The 11,743-nt window shown below is 45.0% G+C and overlaps 1 non-coding gene across 1 annotated transcript; it reads right to left on the bottom strand.

Annotated features, from left to right (window-relative positions):
- Positions 1-722: 722 nt before the first annotated feature.
- Positions 723-804, bottom strand: trnas-acu (transfer RNA serine (anticodon ACU)). The gene has a single exon. It is a non-coding gene; the product is annotated as a tRNA-Ser (tRNA).
- Between the last annotated feature and the right edge of the window lie 10,939 nt (positions 805-11,743).

Below are 11,743 nucleotides of genomic sequence, written 5' to 3'. Positions count from 1 at the left end.
GTTTCCCATGAAAGCCATGTTAGGTATTAGAACGAAACGTCTGTTAATGACATTCGTTTAAAGACACTTTAGATGTTTATGCTGCATTAATCTGTGGTTATTGATCCACATTTTACGTTCACTTCCTGCAGTTAACATGCTGACTTCTCCATAGTTCAACTGGAGGGAGCTTGCTTCCCACATCTTGTGTTTATCTGTGTCTTATATCCAACCTTCATCAATGGCAAGAGCAAGGGGGAAAGGGCGAGATCAATGTGTAAGTCTGTCCATGCCAATCACGGCACCCACATTGGCAATTCTCTACTGTGCATTTACAGCCAGTTTTCTGTGCCGCTACACCCACCCCCTGCACCTTTTGAAATATCTCTATTATTTTGTGGTGTCTCTCTGTGCTCTTATCACCAAGATGAATCACTTCTACCGAACCTGCTTCAGATTTCATGTGACAAAACACTCATTAAGAATCCCATAGCATTAAAGATGCACATCGCATCTCTCGTTATTTGGTTTCCCTGGATCTCTTTCATAAGATTAACGTTCACAGCAACTTGACTTGGAACAGAAAATCGCTTTCCTTTTCATTATCCCATTTCAGTCTACATTTCGTTAAGTTAAGGCATCAGTCTCAAATTATTCTTTGAGGTTTTATAATCTGGTCGATGCAGATAAACTAGCCATTGGAGTTCCAATTCCAATAAGACAGTGTGATAATCCGAAAATAGCGACGAGAGTGGGATTCGAACCCACGCGTGCAGAACACAATGGATTAGTAGTCCATCGCCTTAACCTCTCGGCCACCTCGTCGCACATGCATGAAAGGATATGGCATAATCTCCCAGACCATCACAATCTCATCACCTTTGGGGAATCTCCCATTCACAGCCTTCAACCTCATTGTCTATGAACCCCACACTGCCCGATTCTACCTCCTTCCGAAGACCTGCTGTCTCCTCCTGCGCCTGTTTGACCCAACTCATCTCTTCCTACCTCAACACCTTCCTGTCTCCCCAGTCCAGGAAATTCGCACCTCCGTTTGTGACACCACTTATGTACTTAATCTCACTAAAGACTTTTATTTCCCTGGTCGACAACGCGTCATCTTCACCTTGGAGATCCAGTCCCTCTGCACATCCATCTGCCATGACGAAAGTCTCCAAACCCTCTGTTTCTTCATCTCGCCCCATCCCAACCAGTACCCTTCCACCGACACCCTCATCCAGCTGGCTGAACTGGTCCTCATCCTCAACAACCTTTCCTTCCAATCCTCCCACTTCCTCCAAACCAAAGGGGTAGCCATGGGCACCCACATGTCACCGAGCTATGCCTGCCTGCCTGTTTGTCAAATATGTGGAATTATCCGTCTTTCGCAGTTACTCTCGCACCTCTCTCCACTTGTTCCTCTGCTACATTGATGAATGTGTTGGGCGTCATTTCGTGCTCCCACGAGGAGGTTGAACAGTTCACCAACCGACCCCTTTCACCCCGACCTCAAATTCACCTGGATCTTCTTGGCAACTCCCTTCCATTTATGGAATGACCAATGACAGACATATATTACAACCCCACCGAATCCCACAGCTAACAATACGACACCTCCTCCCACCCCAGCTCGTGTAAAAAAAGAATCCCTTATTCCTAATTCCTCCGCCTCTCGGGCATTTTTTCCCAGGATGACTAATTCCACCTCAGAAAGTCCAAGTTGGTCTCCATCCCACGTGTTTGACGATGCCCGCCAGTGCATCTCCTCCACTTCACTCACAACCGCCCTTAAACCCCACCCCTCCCGCAACAAGGACAGAATCCCATGGTCCTCAACTTTCACCCCACCAAACTCAGCATAAATCATATAAGACTCCACCACTTCTACAATCTCCAAACAGACCCACTGTCAGGTATATATTTCCCTCCACACCCCGATCAGCATTCTGAAAAGACCATTTCATACACGAACCCCTAGTCAGGTCTACAACCCCCAATAAACACACACCCCACTTCTGGCATCTTTCCCTGCCACCGCAGGAAGGGTAAAAGCAGCTCCCACGCCACTCCACTCATCTCCGTCTAAGGCCCCAAGGGATCCTTCCACTTCAGTTAGAAATTCACCTGTACAACTTACAATGTCATCTACTGCATCTGTTGAATCCAGTATGGTCTCCTCGACAGCAGGGAGACAGGACACCTTCTTGCAGATCATTTCAGAGAACATCTTTGGGACACCCGCACCCACCAACTTCACCGTCCAGTAACTGAACACTTCAACTCCCTCTTCCCACTCCGTCAAAGAGTGCAGGTCCTGGGCCTCCTTCAGCGCAAAACCAGAACCACCCAATACCTGGAGGACGAACGCCATATATTGCGCCTTGTGACTCTGTCACCTCACGGGATAAGTGTGGATTTGAACAGTTTCCTCGTTTCCCTTGCCTCAAGTCCCATGCCTCAAACTTGGAACCGCCCTCTGGACCCATTACATCACTGCTCCTTCTGAACTATCATCTTCTGCCTCACCTTCATCCAACCACCGCTTTCCCCCATCCCCCCATTCCCAAATCCCTTCCAATTATCTCTCAGTCCCGACTCACAAGCCTTATTCTTGTTGAAGGGCTTATGCCTGAAACGTGGATTCTTCTGCTCATCAGATGCTGACTGACCTGCTGTGCTTTTCCAGCACCACACTCCAGACTCTTATCTCTAGCATCTGCTGTCCGAACTTTCTCCGAGGAATAATCAATGACCTCGAAGTGAAGATGTCCCTGGATTGCATTTATCACAGTGTGTCTGAGTTTTGCGTTATTTTGGGTGAGGGCAGGCTGGATCTGAGACGAGCACTTAACACCCAGACAACGGGAATGGTATCGGATACCGACGTTAGGGCGGGCTGAAATGAAGTGGAAAATTCTGTCAGAAGGTGGATCAGTACAGATGCATCAGATCACCCAGACTGTAAAAGACATGCAGAAGGAGCAAATCAACTTCAGTGCAGGCACAATAACAGGTAAATTGGAAAGAAGACAATACAATACACTGAGATGGAGTGGAATCATTTATGAGAAAGAATTAAATATTTAAGCTATTTTACATACAGACTGTTGTCACATTGGAAAAAGGAATTTCCTGCAGTGTAACGGTGATATTTGCCTGTGACATCACAATTCCGAGAGGCACTGACATATTATCAACTGTAGTAGCGTGGTCTAATGAAAGCATGATCGGCCCATCAATCAGAATTCAATACTTCAAAGCTCTCCTCTGCGCTGTACAACCTATTTGCTGCTCCTGTCGTCAGATCCCAATCGCTTCACAGTGTATCTTTTTCTGCTTCCTGCCTCACGTAAACACTTGAAATATGATCCAATCCCCAGTGTTTCCGCTTTAACCCATATTTTATAACTCCCGAGCTGACACAGGTACGAGTGACCAATTGGCCTTATCGAGCGCTCTCACTCTGTATGATCTGTGCACTGTATCTGATCCGCAGGACACATTGCAGAAATTATCCCATCCCAGCGGACCGAGCTGCCTCCATTGATAGAGCTGTCTCCATTGGTGGAGTATCACACAGTCACAGCGAACATCTTTTGATGTCATCCTCGAAGGTACTTTCTCCAAACAAAAACGGAAGACTGCGGGAAAATGCTGTCGTCAGCGCGATGTACAGAGGCCCATAGGGAGACGAGTGGGCCCATCAACCAGAAATCAATGGATAAAAAGATTCTTCTTTTTAGAAGAATCCAATTCAGACCATCAAGTGAACACTTCCAGGGGAGAAAGTGGATGTGGGAGAGCTGACAGTCTCAACTGGTTCCAGCATTTACAATCTTGGTCCTTGTGACAACAAAAGGAGAAACCTGGAACTGTTTATCTTGCTTCTGAAAAACAGGTTAGTAAATTTTGAAGAGCATTGATATTTCTCCCTGATGTTCATGAAATGATCAAGAGCAGAGTACTCGTTCCCTGTGTATGGTCTGACCGCTGGGTTATGGACTGTGATATTCTGCTCACATGATCTGAACACATACAAAGAAATGACTCAGTGACAAGATCTGCTGAATCGGATTCTGTGAAGAACAGAAGCTGATGGAATGAAAAGAGCCATAAGAATGGGAATGCAGCAAATTGTTTTCCAGACTCGAGGAGAGTTCATAGTGCTGTTTCCAGGGGTCAATATCTGTACAAGTTGACCGAAACAGCGTTGGGTGGTATTGTACTGCATCTTTTGTATAATGGTGCAAAAGCACGGAACTTTTGTATAGAGAGGATAACTTCAAAATCCCCAAAGAGGCAAAACACACAAATGAGGTAAACAACAAAGTAACCACACAAATTGGTGTTACGCCATGGAGTAAACTTCCCTGCTCAAATTTCATTCAAAATCGCTCTCTGTCTAATTCCTAAGACTGATATTCGAACAGTGAATGTTCTATGTCAATAAAGACTTCTCTGATCTCACAACGTCAGCATTTCATATCTAACCGCTTAAGTATGACTGGCAATAGTAATTGATCCCTCACTGTGTTACTTCAGCACACGTAGAGAACAAATAACGATAAGAACAACAGTCATGTATGTGACTGGGATTTGATCCGATTCTGTTACAACCAATCGATTCAGCTGTAATTGAAATTGTTTCTACCGTTCCTGTGTCTGTTATAAGTTTGCATAGCTTAGTGGTGAGTTTTCATTCATTGAATTGGACCCAGCATCCTTTCTCAGGTTGAAATATACAGGGATATAAAGACATGATGAAAGACACGGGCAGTGTTTTCTGGACTATAAAGACGTTAGGAATGACACGGCCATGCTACCATGTCGTTATAAACGATGGAAATGAGGTTTACTGGGAGATAAAGCCACTAGAAACGAAAAGAGGGGGTTTATAGGGATGGTAGCATTGAATAAGGAATAATGCGGGAGAAATCAGGAAAGACTTAGTTGTGTCCGAAGAGAGGTTATCCAGCTGATGTGAAGTTGTTACGAGTAAACACGAGGGAAATTCCGTCGTTTAGATGAGTGGAAACTAGACGTTAGAACTTCAAACCCATCGGGACATGAGAAAGAAGTTTGGAGTAGGTATTTTTATTCTGAGAGTTATTGAATTCGGAGATGAATTTTGAGAAATAGAATCATTTTACGAGCTGATTAAAGAATATTTGAAAAGCGAATGCAAGCAGACAAGGAATGAATTATATTAGATTATCTTAGATTAGATTAGATTACTTATAGTTTGGAAACAGGCCCTGTTGAGCAACAAGTCCACACCGACCCGCTGAAGCGCAATCCACCCAGTTACATTTTCCCCTGCCCCTAACAGTACGGGCAATTTAACGCAGCTAATTCACCTAACCTGCACATGTTTGGACTGTGGGAGGAAACCGGAGCACCCTGAGCAAACCCACGCAGCCACAGGGAGAATTAAACAGCGACAGTGATTCTGGACTTCCTGGATGGGGATGCAAAATGAAAACATTCTCGAATTGGTTAACATTCATAGGAAAGAAATTGCATAACACCTGCAAGTGAAAATGTTAAGTATAAGAAGAGCTGGTGGAGTTGGAAGGTGCAGCAACTCATTCGACATGAAATATTTACTACTGTAAAAGCACTGAGCTGTTTGGTTTAGCTCTGCATTGAATGGAAGTCAGTTAGCTCAGTCCACTGACTAACTGGTTTATGAGAAAAATGAGACCAACAGCGTGGGATTAATTCTCTCACTGTCTCAGGTTTCCACAAGGATCATCATGTCCCTCGCTCACCTGGTCTGTAATACTGTGGTGACTCTAGTGAGCAAGATTTGGCCTGTCGATGTAAAACATTATTATCATTGCCATCTGTTGTCTTGAACATTTGGTCATTATCAACCGAAAGGGGAGTGCGTCCATTTAATACTCTTTTATCTCCGCTTGAAAAATCCTGCGCTAAGACTCAACATTATTCCAGATGGACCCTTTGTTCCTCCCAACAGCAAAACTACTTGCCCAGATCCTTTACCAGGTTTACTGACAACAGTCAAACTCCACAAGGAGTTAAATCTAATACTTTCGATTGATTGAATGAGCTGTGCAGCTTGCAGGAAATTGAATGATGTGAAACGATTTTTACAGACTTTCCCAGGATGTAATCTAGTGCTGGGTCAGCAATTTTAGTAAGGTCATCATGCTAAAACTTCACCTCTGGTTCTGTACACATTGATGGATATTCACCTGGGGAATATTTGCAGATTTTCTGTTAATAATTGGCATATTTAACAAAGGTAAAATATTTCCCCACGTCAGAAACTGGAATTTCCAAGCAAATGCTACTTTACTCAACATTGTTTCCAACTGCGCTTCAGTCTGATGCTTCAATAATCCCTGGTAAATATCAGTAACAGCATCTTTAGATAAGCATTGAACTTACAACCTTGGCATGTTATGCACCTTTAAGTATTCGGCGCTGACGAATTGCGTGACTGGAACCGCAGACAGCGAACCTGTCATGTGACCTTCACGTACCTTGGGAACCGTAACTCAACTGCTCTAGTTTTGCTGTGATTATTATATTCCCTACAGTATGGAAAGAGATGCTTCGGACCCAAATGTCCACACCAACCCTCCGAAGAGTAACCCAACCAGAAACATTTACCCTCTGACAAATGTACTATGGGCAATTTAGAATGACAAACTCACCTGACCTGCACAACCTTTGGACTGTGAGAGGAAACTAGAACACCCGGAGAAAATCCACACATTCGTGGGAGAATGTGCAATCTCGACACAGACAGTCCACCGAGGCTGGAATCGAATTTTACAACTTGTTGAGGCAGCACTACTAACAACTGAACCACAACACTGTGGGATCTTTGGTGGTGATTTACTTCCCCAGTGGTACCTCAGTCACTCACCCTGCTTCATTTCCTAGAACTGTCTGGTTCTGAAATTAAAGCTATTGCAGACAAGGTGAAACTGACATGAACCTGTGATTATTGAAGCATCAGGTTCACGAAAAGGATACAAAAGGGACACAAAAAATGTGAAAAAAATACACGACATTGCAAAATGGGTTTCTGTTGGTTCCTGCGTTGCTTACAGACAATGTTACATTGCCGCTGTCGCAGGGCTTTTCCTTCGATCGGCTTCATTCGGCACAGAATTCGAATCAATGAAACTTCACCAAATTACTTCTGAAAGTTCATACAGGTAACATGAAATATTTTGCGTTCAGTAATAATCTTCACTATTCCTACATCCAAGAACACGTTGCACAGTTTGCATGAATACTGAAGATGTAAGAATATTATGCAATAACAAAAATCAATTACATTTAAAATCGTAAAGTAGGAAGAATACACAGAAAGTCTCAGCATGACAGAAATTCACGTGACCAGAACTGCAGCCCTGCAGAACGGAAATCTGTCCCTGAATCCCAATATCCACACGTTTGCTTGCTCCATGTACCCGGTTGGAAACCTGTGTGAAGGAGCATGCAGTCTGACAGAGCACCTGAGAGAATCCTTCGCTGTCTGATCTAAAGCAGCAATACGAGCTGTCTGTTCTGGCTGTGCGAGCGGTGGGGTAAAGGGGAGGAATTTGATATTCCGTAGTGTACATTCACATTGCCCCCATCAGGTTAATTTTGAAAACCTTCTGTAAGAAACAGCACAGAAAGACAGGAACAGGAGGAGGCTATTCCAAACACGTGTCCTAAACACCGTTTGATATCATCATGGCTGACCAAACACGTCAATGTCTTTTCCCAGCTCATCCATAACATCCTGCCACAGAACGGGATAAAGACATTTAAGCAATCGAACATTTCTCTGCATTTGGGAGAGAAATGTGTTGAGAGACAATGGGTTTCTGCACGAAATTTGCAGGTTTTGCGAGTGAGCATCTGGTTCTGGTCTGATCATGATTCCGTAAAAACTCACAACCAAGAAGGTAAGGAATTGCCTCTGGTCAGTAGCAGGGACAAGAACTCCAGAAGACAGGAATTGGCGATGAATCAGCACAACAATCAATGATTCAGCTGTAAACTGAACTAAACTCCAATTCTGGTGTGGTTGAAATTCACTAACTTTGTGGTGCAATGAAAAGCGTGTTAGATTTCTACAAATTTAGTAAATTTGCTATTCTCAGTCGTGATCACACTGCAGCCACATCTCTATAATCCCAGCTCAACCTGACTGGGTTCACACGATATAAAGCTACCATTTCACAGGCCTCATTGAAAAGTTCCAGCTTCATTCTTGCCCCATTGAAGGCTGCTCTCAATCAACTGTTTCTCCATCTCAATTATTGCATATCATTCTAAACCATCATCTTGAACTTTACAATAAAATGATCGCTGTGCCCAAAACCATCCCCTACCGAAAGTGGATCCACTTGCACCACCTCTTTCCCAAATTGCAGGTCTCTTGGGCTCTCCTGGGCTGGACACATACTCCTGCAGTGAGCTCTCTTCCATGTAATCCTGGAACACTTGCCCCACGTGACTCTTTACCACCAGTATCTCTGTCTTTCTCTGGATAAATTAAGTTTCTCGGTAGAACTAATCTGTAGTATTGTCATCGCTCTGAAATGACCCTGCATATTTATTCTCTCCATCATTTCATTGGTTGCTGGCCGACAGACTGTACCTCACAGTGTAATTGTACACTTTTTGTTCTGTAGCTCCAGCCAAATTCATTCTGTCCTTGGACGGATCGTCTGTCTCTTGGACTCCTTAACTAACGCTAATCTAAATCAATACTTCTACCTTCATCCTTTCCCTTCCATTCTATCATTTTGGAATCCTTTATACTCAGCAATATTTAACACCCAGTCCTGCCATTCTTGAGCCAGCTCTCGGTGATCAGTCCATCAGAGTTCCATACACCAATCTGCATCTGGAACTCCCCACACTCCGAGTATTCATGTCGATGCAGAGTACCTCAGATTAAGGCTTTCTTTCTTACTCCATTTTCCACTGATAAACCTGTTGCCGTAAATTAGTACCAACTGCATCTCCCATTATTTTGAGAATCCTGGTAGGTTCCTCTACGATTCTTTTTTGGATCCTAAGCACACACCAAGTTATTTTCAACCCCTCCCACACACCCCGTATGACATTTAGTCCCAGCTCTGTCACGTTAGCCCATCCAGCTTGTACAGTTGCTGCCTTCCCCAGAACCAGTCCCAATTTCCCAGAAATCTGAAACCCTTCCTGCTGCATCATCATTCCAGTCACACTGTCATCGACCTAAAACTCCGAGTTCTGTTCTCACTTGTACACGGCACTGGGAGTATTCAAGGGATTGCCACATTTGAGGTCCCGCTTGTAACCATCCACCGAGCTCCCTAAATTCTGATGCCCAGACCACTTCACCCTTCCTACCCAGGTCATTCCGACCAACTTGGACTTGACATTTGACTGCTCACTGGCCCTCGGACGAATGTCCTGCAGACACAGTGACATTTGTAACCCCACTATCCTGGAATTATATACATGCTGACATCTTCAATTTCCTGTCTCCCCAGTGCCTTTTGCTCCTCCTTCCTCTCCTGTATATTTAGGCTGCTTGTGGTACCACAGACATGGCTCTGACAACACTCACCTGAGCAGCCAACACCTACATCAGCTTCCAAACTGGGAAACTTAATTGGGAGGGAGACATCAGGCTATTTCTGGATTCCCTGACTGTTTCTCTTCAACTGCCTAGTCCCCTATTCCCTTCCGTATTCCAGGCCGTCATGTCTGCAGTGTGATCTGCTCTGTGTGTGTGCTATCCCCCTAACTCTCAAGCATAACACAGTCTCTCGTCACTGTCTGAGCTCCAAGACCCAGTGTTCATCCAGGACATCAGCAGGGGCTATGACTTCCCAATGTAACCGAATACATTTTCCAACTGACAAATATGTCTTGCCATGTCGTGAAATGCAACATGTCGAGAGAACTTAACTAATTACTTAGAATGAAGTTAACATCAGGGAAATAACAATATGGTTAAGTCCCTTATTCAACTGTGGCTTACTGAGGGAAATTTACTATACTGGCTCAGAATTTCACTTTGCCCTCTTATTTCTGTGTTCAACCCTTATTTCAGAAGTTGAAAAAATAAATTTGCTAACTTGTAGCAATTAACGTACAGTTGCTTATAGCGGTGTATTTATCAGCCAATGAACTTACAGCCTTTTCTGTGATAGCTCTTGCACTTCTGTCAAACTCAGTGCAGGCAGGTCCCAGCAGCAGAAAGTTATCTCTGTGACTCCCAGGTAGTTATAATCCCCCAGCTCCCACTCCACTCTGCTCCCTCACAGGGTCACCCTCTCTGTGACTCCCAGGTCCGTGTAATCCTCCAGCTCCACTCCACTCTGCTCTCTCCCAAGGTCACCGTCTCTGTGACTCCCAGGGACGTGTAATCCTCCAGCTCCCACTCTACCCTACTCCCTCACAGGGTCACAGTCACTATAACTCGCAATTACGTGTAATCCTCCAAGTCCCATCCACTCGGCTCCCTCCCAGGGTCACCGTCTCTGTGACTCCCAGGTACGTGTACTCCTCCAGCTCCCACTCCACTCCACTCATTCACAGGGTCACCGTCTCTGTGATTCCCGGGTACGTGTAATCCTCCAAGTCCCATCCACTCTGCTCCCTCAAAGGGTCACCGTCTCTGTGACTCCCAGGTACGTGCACTCCTCCAGCTCCCACTCCACTCCACTCCTTCACAGGGTCACCGTCTCTGTGATTCCCGGGTCCGTGTAATCCTCCAATTCCCATCGACTCTGCTCCCTCAAAGGGTCACCGTCTCTCTGATTCCCAGGTACGTGTAATCCTCCAGCTCCCACTCCACTCCACTCCCTCACAGGGTCACCGTCTCTTGACTCCCAGGCACAATTAGGCCTCGATCCTCAGTGCTGATTTATATCCTCCCACTTTGCTGCCTCCAACTCCCAGGTATGAGTTAGCCTCAAGCCTCTGCTCCAAGTTGCTCCCTCACACAGTCACTCCCTCTGTGGCTCAGTGCTGATTTTAGGCCTCCTGCTCTGCTGTTTCTCCAACTCCAAGTCCTAGTCAGCCTTGATCCTCGTTGCTGATGTATATTCTTACGCTTTGTGCTGCTTTCACTCAGGTTCCCTCCCTTTGCGACTCCCAGGCAATGTTAGGCCTCAAGCCTCATCTGAGATTTATAACGTCCCATTCCACACTGCTCTCTTATAGTATCGCTGTTGTGCCTGGAAAACAGTGGAAACGAGGAGGATTAGACAGAGCAGATGGTGTTACAGTGATTGAGCAAGCTGTATGGGATGGAAAAAGGTTATGTGGGGAGCAAGGCAGACCTGCAGCAACTAAAGAAGTTTACAAAAGAGACAGTGAGAGTTTCAGACATCGAAGAAGGCAAAGGAAATAGAAAGATGGTGGCTTGTTCATGACGGAGCTTTGTAGAGCCGAAAGGGCTTTTTCAGAACTGCTTACAGAGATGTGCAGACTTCAACAAATGCAAATTGACATCCAGCAAGTGTTGACTGGTCCTGGAGACTTGGATGTGACAGAGTGAGAAGACTTGCAGTTACTGGGGGTAATATAAACCTTTGGGCACTGATGGTTTTCAAAGACCCTCAGGAATTGAGGAGGTGCAGAGAATGGGAGCATTCCAAATAGTGGGATTGTGGGGGCTGGAATCCTGAGATGGATAAGGAGGATGAAATGTGTCAATTTTACACACACAACCATTGTAATTATAGAGATTTAAGGAAGGGAACCTGTGCTGCCATTGATCACAGTGATATGA

The sequence above is a fragment of the Chiloscyllium punctatum genome, chromosome 18 (genome assembly GCF_047496795.1).
Source record: "Chiloscyllium punctatum isolate Juve2018m chromosome 18, sChiPun1.3, whole genome shotgun sequence".
Classification (NCBI taxonomy): Eukaryota; Metazoa; Chordata; class Chondrichthyes; order Orectolobiformes; family Hemiscylliidae; genus Chiloscyllium; species Chiloscyllium punctatum.
This window is presented reverse-complemented; position numbering and strand designations above follow the sequence as displayed.